The following is a 12,669-nucleotide window of genomic DNA, read 5'->3' as shown; positions in this document are numbered from 1 at the left end:
TTAAACCATTAAATGCATTAATTGTATTGATGCATCAATTTTCCCGTTCCTTTCAGCAAAGGAAAATATGCTTTTTGGTGGCGAAACTAATGACTCCAATTTAATTATAGCATCTGCGCAATACGATTCATTAACTTCGATTTTATTTCTTAATGTACATTATTTAAGATAATGGTAAATCTAAACTAACTTTCAACATAGGAGAGGACATATAAGGACCGGCGAGTAGCATACAAACTAATTTGATCGATGATAATAGCAACATTTTCGAAGGAGTGTATCAGTCGATCAATAAATTCGACAAGAGCTGTGCACTGGTACATCAGCAATGATGTATACAAATAGGTTTTATACTTACAAAAGATGTGCGTGACAAATATGATTTAGAATCGTTTGCGCACCTTCTTTTTAAAAGGCTCTGCTTATTCAAATAACCTTGCTTGACTGAAAGCTCTCTTTAAAACTCGATACAAAAAATACCTATGCGCAAACTTTCTATGGCGCTAAATTCGCATTTTTTAAAACATGAAATGCTCTTACAAATGTTCGCTAAAAGTGTCAGCGGTTCGCTCGGTCCCCATTTTGGCACCTCACCTATGGGATCACGATGGTTGCGTTCCTGCCAAGCCGACCGATTCGCTATTACGCACCAGCATTAGATGTCGCCAGGCGATAGCGTACCGCCAACGCCGCGCCTGTCCGCTGCCTAGAGTTTCCATGATTAATTTGCGATCGATGCAATGCTATTTGGCGAAATGAGGTGTGAAATTCGAACAGACAGCTGGCAGGTAGGCTGCCAGGCAGGTGGGACGGGATGGGATGTACAGAAAGTGTTGGCATAGAGAAGGGCCATAGCCACCTTTCCGTCCTCCTCCCGGGCCGGTTCGGGGTTCGAAAGTCGGATGGAGACGCCTGGTAGCTTTCGGTGGCGCAGGAGGGGCAAAGCGACCGGCGGCGCACGTGTACCGTGTGCAGGTTGTAAACAAATCCTTTCCATTGCGGTAAACAGGTTGGCGCTGTTAGTGTGGAACAGGAGGCATGAGAAGTAGTGACAGTAGAGAACAACTGGTTTACAATGTGTGTTGAAGAACAACAGTACGATATGAGACATTATTTACCTTTCACGAAGGGGTTTAGTGTCAGTTGATTTATAAAGAAAATGCAACCTTTCATTTTAATTATAATTTATTATTATCATTTATTTTATCGCAAGCTTCAAACATTTCATTGTGATGTTTACTGGAAAAGCTGCCAGAATCGGACATATTCATTTGTGTTTTTCCATCAATAAGTTGTTGTGCGCGTTTACTGATGAACGATGAAAATGTTTAACGAATTCTGAGAATTCAATCCACTCTACATATTTCTCTGTGCCAAAGCAGCGCATCGCTGCTGTAGCCGGTACCTGTACGTGGTAGAGAAAAGAACGAAATGGAAAACAAGGGCTTAACCTGTGACCTTTAGCAGCATACGGAACGAACGCACCCCCTACGGAGCCTGCTTGCTATGGCAACACTAAATCCTTGGTTGGTAGGTAGGACCAGGCGACTGTCTAGCGAGAGCTCTGCTCGTCGTTGGAGTTGCAGAAATGTTATGCACGCAAGAGAACGCTCGCTCACTCGCAGGTCATCACTTTACGGATGAATGATGAAATGTGCACCAACGGAAGCGACCACTGATGATATTGATTCCATGGACTTCCATCGCTTCCGGAAATAGTAGCCACGGTTGAAAGGCTCTGACCACACGGGTTCTAGCTTAAAGAGGCAGGCGAGTAAAGAGAGCCAGTAGCTGTGTTTCTAAAAACACATTTCATGGTTGTTCTCTATTTCGGCTTAAGCAAGCAGTAACACCTTTCAATCTGCTATGACACCATAGAATGCCACTGGCCTCTAGCTGCTCTAGCAACATTCTGCAGTACCGTTGCTGCTGCTGCGCCGCTCGGCTGCGTCCCAATTAACACAGATTTCAACAGTAGAGTCTTATCCTGGTTCAAACTGTGCCGGACGTGAGAGCGGGATTGATTGCAAAACCCACCCAATGTCAAACCCCGTAGTGCCCGTAACTTGTTTTCTGATGAAATTTTGACCAACAGACGTGGCTTCCAATTCAGCGTTGGATTTGCTTGGCTTGGTCAGGATGTTAGCAGTGTTAGAAATATGCATTGCTTTGCTAGAATTGGTGCAAGGTCATGCACGTGCAGCAACCACCTTTTCACAGCATCGTCCGGGTGGGGGTTTATGTGAAATGTTACCGGTGGTTCTCCTTCTCACAGGAGCATGTTATGGTGTGGGGATGTTTTCAAAACTGGTGGTGGAATTGATTGACCGCTACCCAATTCAGCACAGGAAGTAATTTATGATGTTATCTACTTCGACAAACACGAATCGCATTCGGTTTGTTATTGAAAGCGCCTTTAAGCGAAAGGTAAACGTTATTCGTTCTTCCACCACGAACAGGCTAACGTAAAGGAACCGGAAGGCAACCAATTCGCCTTTCGGCATCGTCGTCGTCGTCGTCGTCGTCGTCGGTATTTTATAAACCTCCCCCGGAACATGGCACTCTGCTGACCAACCCAAGAACTCGACAACCGTGTTTACGATAGTGTAGCTCAATGATCGCCGCCCAGTTGACGTGCTTTGCAATTAGAGTGTTTTTCTGATAAGATTAATCGAGGAGAGCCAGTTGGGTGGTGTCTGTAGGTGCGTGCGCGCGTGCCCGTATATCTGTGTGTGGTTCCAGGCTGTGCTGGAGGTTGGTTCTGTGTTGTAGCGACACGCGACACACGAGCGACTGACCATCGTATTCCCCCTGAATGTCTGCAATCGAGACTGAACCGTGCAACTTGTCGTAGCAAATGCGCTCTGCTGTCACTTCGCTCGTGGACGAAGGCATTTGGTCGTACGGGCTGGATCAAATCGATTCGACAAATGCCGCATTGCGAGTCCGTGGGAGTATGATTTCCTTCGCAGTCGAGCTCTGCGAGCAACTATTGCCAGCCAACCGACTATAGCACAGCAGTGGCACCAGCCAATTTATGAGCAAGTGTATTCGAATTTCGAATTTCCATTTTGTTCCAGCAGCAACCAGGAAACGAACGATTGGTGGTGTGGTGTATGCAGTAGATGCAGTTGATTGACATTTACGAAGACATTGCGCTCTCGTGTGCATCAGCTGTGGTACTGTAAACTGTACTGGAACACGGTAAATGTATAGGAAGTTTACTTCTGCTTTGCTTCGTTTGAAGTAGCGCAACGCATGGAAGCGAAGAATTCCATTGACAATCAGAGATATTGCCCTCAAGTCGCCCACTAGTTCGAATCGACGATACCACCACCACCACCACCACCACCACCACCGTTGCTTGCTGCTGAGTCTTCAAATCAAGCCCAAGAAGCGCAATATGCACGCGCGTACATTGTAGCGATGTTATTGAAAACAAACAGTTGCTCTCTAGTTTCAAGCCAAACAGTGAAAAGCCATTCACCTGCATCATGGCCCCGCGATATGAATCGGCATCAGCTAATTGATTGTGATGTACGGTAATTACACGTAAAACATATTACTACTTACTAGCCACCTTAAATCGGGCATTGCTAGCTCATCGCGAATAGTTATTGCGGACTAGCGTAATGTGCGCTTTGCGGCTTTATATGTGTTTAGACTAGTGCCTATCCGCTTAGTAACGGTACGCTAGTGCTTGGGGCCCCCTCAGCAATAACTTCTATACGTCGATTGGCATCGTCTCAAATCAAATTTGGCTGCTTTTCGTCGGTTATCGATTGGCAAGCGTGTCTTCGTTTCTCCCCGGTGGAGGATCGATCAATCATAAATTGCTAGCCCTCAGCTTGCTTACACTCGTTTGCTTGGCTAGGGCGAGAAAGATTTGCTCAAATGTTTAATTCCATTTGCTGCCTTCCCTTTGGGGCAATGGGGCGAGATAGCTTAAACAGCGGTCCTTCAACTCTTCACGGGCACAGCAACGACGGGGTTAAGGGGGCGAATGAAGGTAGTGTTGATGGAATTTGAACTACGGGGGTGCTCCAATCAAAGTTAAAATTTTATGGCTCATAAATTAATCGGTACGGCACTACGACGATGGCATCGAAGCCACGTCAGTGGCCACGGAATGGAGGTTGTTTCCTGATTAGATGAGATTTTAACAACCCAGTCTCGACATCATCATCATCACCATCGGCTCAAGGGGAAGTTTGCATTTTAGTCGTGTTGTATGCTTTTTACCATCACAAGCTGTTAAACTGTTGCACACGGTGATGCAGCAATTAATAATTTTCTGAGAGTGTAAAGCGAAGACAAGTTTTTAACTGCCCAACATTAATGGAAAGCAATGAAATTGCACGAACTTGAATTTGGCCTAGCTACTAGTGGCTGGCGGTTAGCTTTGGAGTCGTTCCTTGGTTCGATTGCAAAAAAAAAGAATTACCTGAAGGCTAAGGAATGCGCGCTAACGTTGCATATTTGCATTTCTATGGCGTCATCAATTGATGCTACAACGGCGCCTCAGCGTTCACTGGTGCAGGATAGTAGCTGCCTTCGTCCCATGAATTATGGATCTGTGGCCCTGGTGCGGCCTCGTGAGTTATGTTCGTCAAACAAACGGTTCGCTAACGATCCTTGGAATTGGTAATATAGGGAGTATGATATGATAGCCTGTGCTTCGGCTTCGGTGGCAACTATGCCACCGGCTTTTCCCCGAACTTGGGCGTTTTCTATGAAGAAATCATGTAGCGTAATCTCTATGATATGTTCGTTAATTTGATAGAAGTTTGCCAATCTTTCCAGAGGAACTGTTCTCCGTCTTATTCGAAGACTAAGTCATGAAATTTTAATCATTTCGATTTGATTAGAGGCTTGACTGTGCATTGGCTCTAGATGGGTTTGGCGTTCGTCAGCATAGGAAGGGCAATGTAACAGCGATGGTGGCGCAAGTGCAAAGTTCGTTCTTGCTGCTGGATGGAAGGCTTTTCCTACTCGTTAGAGGACATTTGTGAGCACTTTCTGCTGCCATACTTTTATCCCTTGACCTATGCGTTTCGCACATGAACGATGGTTTTCACTTCTGACATTCCATACCGACTTGTACGTTTGCCACTGAGAGACAATTTATGAACCAGGGATTTGTCAAATGAATGAATCATTTAAATAAATCCCGTTCAGCGATGTAAAATACTAAAACATTTTAAAAAACATGCTATCAACTGTTTTAAAAGTATTTTTTTTTTAATAAGTGATATCGTTTTGTCCAACAATATTGTGACCATTGTGTATTATTCCTTTATACAAGACTTGAAGTTCCTATAGTTTATGTATACAAGACTTGAAGAACATTAAATTTGTTATATTGCTGTTTAAATGCAGAACTTTGTAAACCTTAATACAGCTTACTTCTCGGGTAATAATGCTGGAAGTTGTTTTATGCTTTTCAGTAAATCATTGCGCTTTTTCGTTTTCGTTGATAGCATGTTTTATATTAAGACAGCGTTATGTGAGCCTTGCTGGATAAAAATAATATGGAAACTAAAACTCAAAACTAAACGAGGCATTGACTTATAAATAAGTTTTCAGACGTTTACATGACATAATACCACAAGAGTATGTCGCTTTTGTTGAATGTAAATCAAATGATAAATGACATTTTAAATAAATGTTCTTATAAATATTGCTTTTGCAGGCGAGTTTTTGACGTCCAATTTCCACTTGCTTGAACTATGGAAGCATTTCCAGTATTTTTATGAACCATAAATCACTTTGTTTCAATTAGCTATTAAGAAACAAACTGCAATCTTTCGAGCTTTCATTTCCTTTAGACGGTTGAGCAACTGGTACATCCTTCAGGACGACAACGAAATCGCTTCACAAGCTGGAATGCTGTTGTAATGCAATTGTGTACCTTCTTCGTGACTCTCGCCCCTTCAGGATATTCTATTCTTTCGATTCGCAATATGCTCTCCCACAACTGGCTCGGGAGATGCATCACTTCTCGACTACCAACTTTACCACCACAACCAGACGAAGAAGAAGCGCACCACTCGATCGGTCAATCGAGTACCGCTTGAACCGACCGTCCGAGTGTACATCCGTAGATGGAAGCTTGAATGACCTTGAGTGGCTGGAGCGCGGACCGTGTCTCGATGACGCAAATCGATGCCCTAATGGGGGAGGGAAAGGAAAGCCCTATGCGGCCGATATGCGATGATCGGCGTTTCGGAGAGGAGCTTTCTTTCAACATCGATTTGCTCCGTATATCGGTTGCGGTGCGGGCCACGTTGCCGCTGTTGGAGAGCAAAACCGCAGCTGCTGATCTGCTGCCAGGTTGGTTGGCCTGGTTGGCAGGTAGGTGGTCTACGAATTGGGCTAGCTGGCCAGTACCACACTCGATGGTATAACAAGATTGGTAGGACAACGTGTAACAACCGGCGGCTAGTAGTGGCTCTTGTCGGCGTGTCGGAAGTCATGCATTAACCACACAAAACCAATGCGCCGGCCGGCGTGCCGTTGGGCCGGTCCGACCACTTAGCGGTGTACGAGTGGAGAAGATGCTTTCTGCTTCAGATTCTTCCACGGAAACACGGGCCAGTCCTTGGGCGTGTGGAACTAATTAGCGTCCATTGGCTTTGGCTAGGGGTTTTTTGTTCGAGTGAAGGACACACGCGCGCGCCTTAAGTGCGGTCGGATTGAACCGAAAGTTGAGATAGAAAGATGAGTAAAACTTCGCGTTTGTGGTCTGCGAAATACTCCCAAACGAAGTGCCTTTGCCCATTGCTTTTGCAATGCAATGTCCTTCAACGAACTGGTCGCTCGTTGTCGTCGTTCGCTCATTCACTTCGCTACCAGTGTCCTGTTTCGTCAAAGGCATATGACGACAAAGGACGACGCTTCTACTGTTGGCCTGGAGAACACCTTTCTTTCCCAACCATATCTAGCTACTACGAACGCCCGCTTACAGATGCTATTGGTTCGAGTAGAGGTTTTCGCTGTGATTGAAGGGGGGAGCCTTGACTATTAATAGGCACACGTGCGAGTGTGAATGTAACACTAGTAAATGGTAAATGGTTTTCACCACGCTCTTGGCACCAGGACACGCTGCATACGCGCTTCCGAATTCACTCACTCTCGGCGGGCTCGGCGAGCGGATGATGGATGATGATGGCGATTACTTAGTGCTACTAATGTTCTTGTATCCGGCTGGGGAACGGCTAGGGCGGAACTCGCGCTGGCTATAACTCCAGCTGGACGTCGTACCGACCTTGAGACGGATCGAGACGGATCGAGACGGAGAAGACTGGTCGCGAATCTCACCCTAAAGGACCGCGGATGCTGTGCCCTTCGCGCACCGAACGACATCTGACGAGTTTCGTCAGAGAGGAGACACTCAAACTCAAAACCAGAACACGCAGGCCACGTGGTAGTGTATATTATGCTGACACACGGTTTTGCCAAGAGCCAGCCGCCGCCCCAACCCTGGGGGCCTAGACCGGTTCCGCAACCAAGTGTCCAGGGGCACACTCGGTGAGAATTCCACAAGGAATGGGGGGCAACGCCATGCCTATGGAATGTGGATGTGGCATTTGAGAGAGAAAGAGAAAGAGAGTGGGGAATGGACGACATCTTTTGCAAAATAGTTTCCTTTTTTTTTCGCAAGCTCCTCGATAGAGCGTGCCCTTGCGATGATGTGGCCTTGTCAAGGATGAGAGATTGCCATGATGCGCGCCCGCGTGCCCTTAGATGAGACCCTTTTGCATCTTAACCAGTTGTGATTATGATGGGTCTTTTGATGCGCTGACTGCTGGCGCTGTTCATTTGTGTGGCATTTCTCGGTCCTCAGATGTGGTCGGATCAAAGTGTTTTAGGAAGGGGGTTCTGGGGCCTCATTGTGAAGGGGGGTGGGATTGAATTTGGTTGGTATTTTAGGACACTAGCCTGTGGTACAACGAATCCATGGTGCGTTTTACTGTGATAATATGTAGTGGTAGTGGCAGCAGTTTATGCGTATTCTGTAGGTGGCCAAATCCGGTGGGTTGGGACCGGTGGTACCGAAACACGAATATGAATCCGGATCCGGCTTGAGTACTGGTTAGTGCAGTTTTTGGGCAACGAGATGACGAGCACCATGAAGGAAGGTATAAAGGTATAAAAAAGTAGATAGTAAAAGTTATCCGATATTATGCCCTAATGGACGACGGCGGGGGGTCTTCGCTGGAATTGATACTTTCACGGCCACTGCCGGACCGGGATCGCGGTCGCGACCGCATGATGCGTATTTGTTTCATTGCGAACGAATTCCATGGACTGTCTGCCTTTACGGGGTTCACTTGCTTTGGAGCGCTTGGGCTGTATTGGTGCTGTGGGTTGCTTGCTCCTGGGGGTCGCCGATTCGCCAACCCGCGAGGGATGTAGACGCGGGGATTCCTCCTCGTGGGCGGACAGAGTTGTTGTGCGGTTTCATTGAACTGCTTCTCAAACGACAGTTGCTCCTTTTTTTTGCCACTTTGCATAAGGTGTGCTATTTGCCATTATTGTCAAACATTACAACATGAAAATAATGATTTTTTCTCTTTCTTTTCTCTCTCTTTCTCCTCGATATGCATAGGTAAGCGAATGGAATGGAGGACGCTTTTGTAGCTAGGCTATCGAAATTTCGGATAATTTGAGAAATTCAGGAAGAAAAAAGTGAAATGTAAGTTAATAATTCATAAAGTCGATGGAACGTGTTCAGGCTGATATGCTGTTTTCGAGCAATGCAACTTCTTATAAAGCCCCCCATCCCTGTCCTTGGCTAACATACCAACAAATGATTGGGAATGTAGTTAAACTTTGAATATCCTTTCGCCGCGGCAAAAATAACGTCAGAAAGGTTCTCATTAGTTCTTCTTTTTTATGGTGGCAATTTTTAAAATCAAACCTGCTTATCGTTAACAGGTTAGACACACACTGATTCCAATGAACTGTCGAGTAGTATTTTTTTAAATGCTCATTGGCTGCTGATTACTGACATCTTTAATCATCTTTCACGTCACAAAATATGTGTGTACTGATTGAATGTCTCTGATCGCTTGATGTTGTTTTATCCCATTAACTGCCCATTCCTTTCGCCCCCGTTTGCTTGTAACGGGTATTTGCCGAAAGGCGATACGGCTCTCCGTCATTGGTTTTCGTCCTATGGGACCGGCGCTTCGTCAATTACAATTCCATCGATGGCAATATCGATACTGTTAATGCCGTTTGCCTACTGACTGCCAACTGGGCGGGAGATCGAATGATAATGCCCCTTTTCGTTCGTCTCTTTCCCTTTTATGACCGCCCAACCGTGCCGAGCGCCACCAACTGACGAGAGCGTTAGATAAAAAAGACATTGCCCGGTTTATGAATATTCCATTCTTACCATCAGCCACCGTCAGAATGGGAGCAGCAGCAGCGCAGCGCGGTGATGATGCCGTTTTTTTCTTTCACTTTGGTACAATTTTATTGGCCGTCAATAAAAAAATAAACCTTCATGGGATCGGTCGGTCGGTTGGAATTCGGTTTATTTATCATTCATTTCGGGGGTAACGTCATCGTCGTTGCTGCCGTGTATGTGTGTGTAATGCTTGCATGTATGATAACATTGCTGATACAATATCGAAAATGAATTTGTAATCCACCGGTGAAACCGGTAAAACCAATCAAGCTTTTGCGAAGAAACTAAACAGTTGACACAAAATCGATGATCGCGTTATGCTATTAAACTGGACTAGCACGATTTTGCAGGCAAATCATCTGCATCCTGCAACGGCTCCACCGGAATCTAGGCGCACTGATAAACATTCGAATGTTGGTGGGGGGGGGGGGGGGGGGGCTGTACGCGCTATCACCTTCGTGAGGGAGGAAGGTTACGTTGACCTCTGCCTCTCGGAATGTATATTCAGCTACAATCGCTATGCAAACCGGAAGAAACCGCAAGTGCATTGCATGTGGTGTTTGATGTTTATCGGAATGCTCACAAGTGCGACACAAGGTTTGACTCGTAAACGCGTGGCGTATATTGGCCTCATTGAGATTCTCTCGTGCACGTTAGAATGTAACGCATCGCAAGGTCGTTCCTTTCACACGTTTTCAATCAACTTCTGTGTTTAGGACCCAGAAGATACTTATAGTTGGTTTGGAGACAGCGCACTACATTACGGTTCGCTTCCGTTTGTGCCATTCTGTCAAAGAACAGGCAGCACTCAAGGGGATAGCATCTACCACCCACCCAAGAACCTAGCAGTCGATCGACCGATGCGCGGGAACCGCGAGAAGATGATTCTTCACTTACCTTCGTTCCTTTACACCTAGAACGCGCACGACGCTGCTTCTATGCTGCGGTGGCGAAAGGTTAGCCGTTGCCGGTGGTAGGTAGGTGTCAATTGAAAACAATGGACGTGAACATTCCCCAGCGATTGCCAACAAACGTGACGATAAATTGACAACCGACCCCGCCGCGCGCGGCAATTTGAAGTGGTGTGGGAAAGGAACAACGTCCTGCTGCTGGCTGGCTCCTGTAAGAAGCAGAAGGAAGAAGCAAAGTGCGACACTCTCCTCGATCGGTGGTGAGGTTTGATGAGGAAGAAGGATACCAAGAAGGTGGCCAATGGAAAACTTTATTTATTTTTCACTGCACACCCATCTTCTACCGTACCGGCGATTTGTAAGTGTCCGTCCGTCGAACGGCGGATACTCGGATACTTAGGCAGACCGCTGCCACGTGAGCTGGTGCACGAGCCCGTCCGTCCGTGCGTCCGTTTCGTTCTTTTTTGCCACGATTTCTAGCGGATAGCTCGTCGGCGTTGGCTGGCAAGAAGAAGTGTAATTGGTGCAACGACTCGATATTGGAGTCCATCAGTGTCGGCGAAGGTGTCGGCGATGACTTGGGAATTGCTTCCATCTTTTCCTGCTGCTTGTAGTAGCTGCACACAGCGCACGTCAATTGGGATACCGTTTTCTAGGTCAGCGCTGTTATGGCGGCCTGTCCAGCATCATCCAGCTCGTTGAGACGACCGGCACAGCATCTGTAACCTACTTTTTGGCCCCAAGGTTCAGTCCGATCTCCGATCAAAGAGCTTACTCATAGCAAAACGCACTGTTTATTTTTGTGTCCTGCGGTCACAAATACACAGAGATTGGCTGGTGTTATTTTAAAAATTAAGCAGCGTATCAAATGATATCAAATAGATTAACTGAAAGAATTCCTACAGTCACGTACGAATCGGTAAGACGAATAGAACATATTTTCGATGCATCGTTTTTGTTGCTAAAAAGTTGATCAATAGACTTTTGAAATCAATTCAATATTTAGTAGCTTAGCTTGCGTTTTTGATTACTTCTCGCACTCTTTGCGGCACTTGAGCGATCGAAGCGTAAAATGACGCTGAAAATGGCGTATTTCTCATTCTTATTTTCTTCCCCCAACAATTCTTATTTGTTCTTTGGCTTTGAAGGGACTTTTTAACGATCAACTAGAAGTTCTCGGCGACCCAGGACGACGATCTGACGATAAAAAAAAAACTTGTTTTACTTGGTGTGCAGTATCCTTGTAATGATCACTACATCTGCTTCATCCGACCAGGTGTTGCAGATGTTAATTATCCGGAGAAACATTGAGGAGCTGGCCTATCTTAAGCTGGATATCTTGAGCGAACATAAACGCTGTTGATTTTAAACCATTAGCATTTGAATGGTCACAAGAGTGCAGAGGAGCAAGAATATAAACAATTTAAAAAATATGTTAACATCATGGGCGTAGATATGAGCGTCTCCTGTATACATCCTGTTAGGTATATCCTAGGTATTAATGTTTTAAGACGTTCCTCTTCTTCTATTTTGCTGTTTATCTTCGAGATGCTCTGAGATATTTGGTATAATTTTTCTGACCGAAAGTTATTTTGAATCTGTGCAGTATACATTGTGTGTCTGTACAACAATGATCTGATCATTGATCATTAAAAGTCGGTGCATGAATTGCGACGGTTGTTGGTCACTGTTGGCAGGGATAGAGGAAGGATAAATATTTTTGTTGTATTTCGCTGTCAAGCTGCCACCTACCGAACCGGACCCCGGACACGACAATATTAATCAGTTGTTAATTAAGCAATTTCGTGCGATCATTTACTACTTTGGCGTTTGTTGATTTCACGAAAAGCCCTGTAGTATCTCTTTTGGTACGGCTAATTAGTAGTAAAACTAGATTACATTCCCATAAATTTCGTATTATTTCGTAATATTCAGCCAGTTATCATCCGAATTTCGTTTTCATCTGGAGAGCCAAAGCCTGGAGAGACAAAGCCTGGTTTCTACCAACAATTATTTGTGATCGGAAGGGGTTTTCTGCTTTTGAGCACTGCTATCTGCCATCTTTCACGATGTTTGTTTGCCAGCTTATTTTTTACAGAGCTTTCAAACTCTAAAGCAAATCCATTACATCTATTGTTATTACGAGGAAAATGCGACCAAAATGGTTGCCAAATGAGATATTTTGTTTGCTTGCTGGGATAAGAACTTTTCTGGTAAGGTTGGATATATTTATGACGGTTTGGTGGAGAGCATAACTTTGCGAACCATAAAGGAGGAGGACTGTTACTGTTTCGGTGGTGTACCGGTGGAGTGCTGTTCCGAGCGCTTCTATCGGATTGT

The 12,669-nt window shown here is 45.4% G+C and overlaps 1 protein-coding gene across 1 annotated transcript in view; it reads left to right on the top strand.

Moving 5' to 3' along the window:
• LOC125950023 (sodium-dependent phosphate transporter 2) overlaps nucleotides 1-12,669 on the top strand; it is a 43,905-nt gene that overhangs the window by 4,471 nt on the left and 26,765 nt on the right. The window lies entirely within an intron of this gene.

Source organism: Anopheles darlingi, chromosome 2 (assembly GCF_943734745.1).
Source record: "Anopheles darlingi chromosome 2, idAnoDarlMG_H_01, whole genome shotgun sequence".
NCBI lineage: Eukaryota > Metazoa > Arthropoda > Insecta > Diptera > Culicidae > Anopheles > Anopheles darlingi.
The sequence above is the reverse complement of the archived record's forward strand: the minus strand, read 5'-3'. Positions and strand labels throughout refer to the sequence as shown.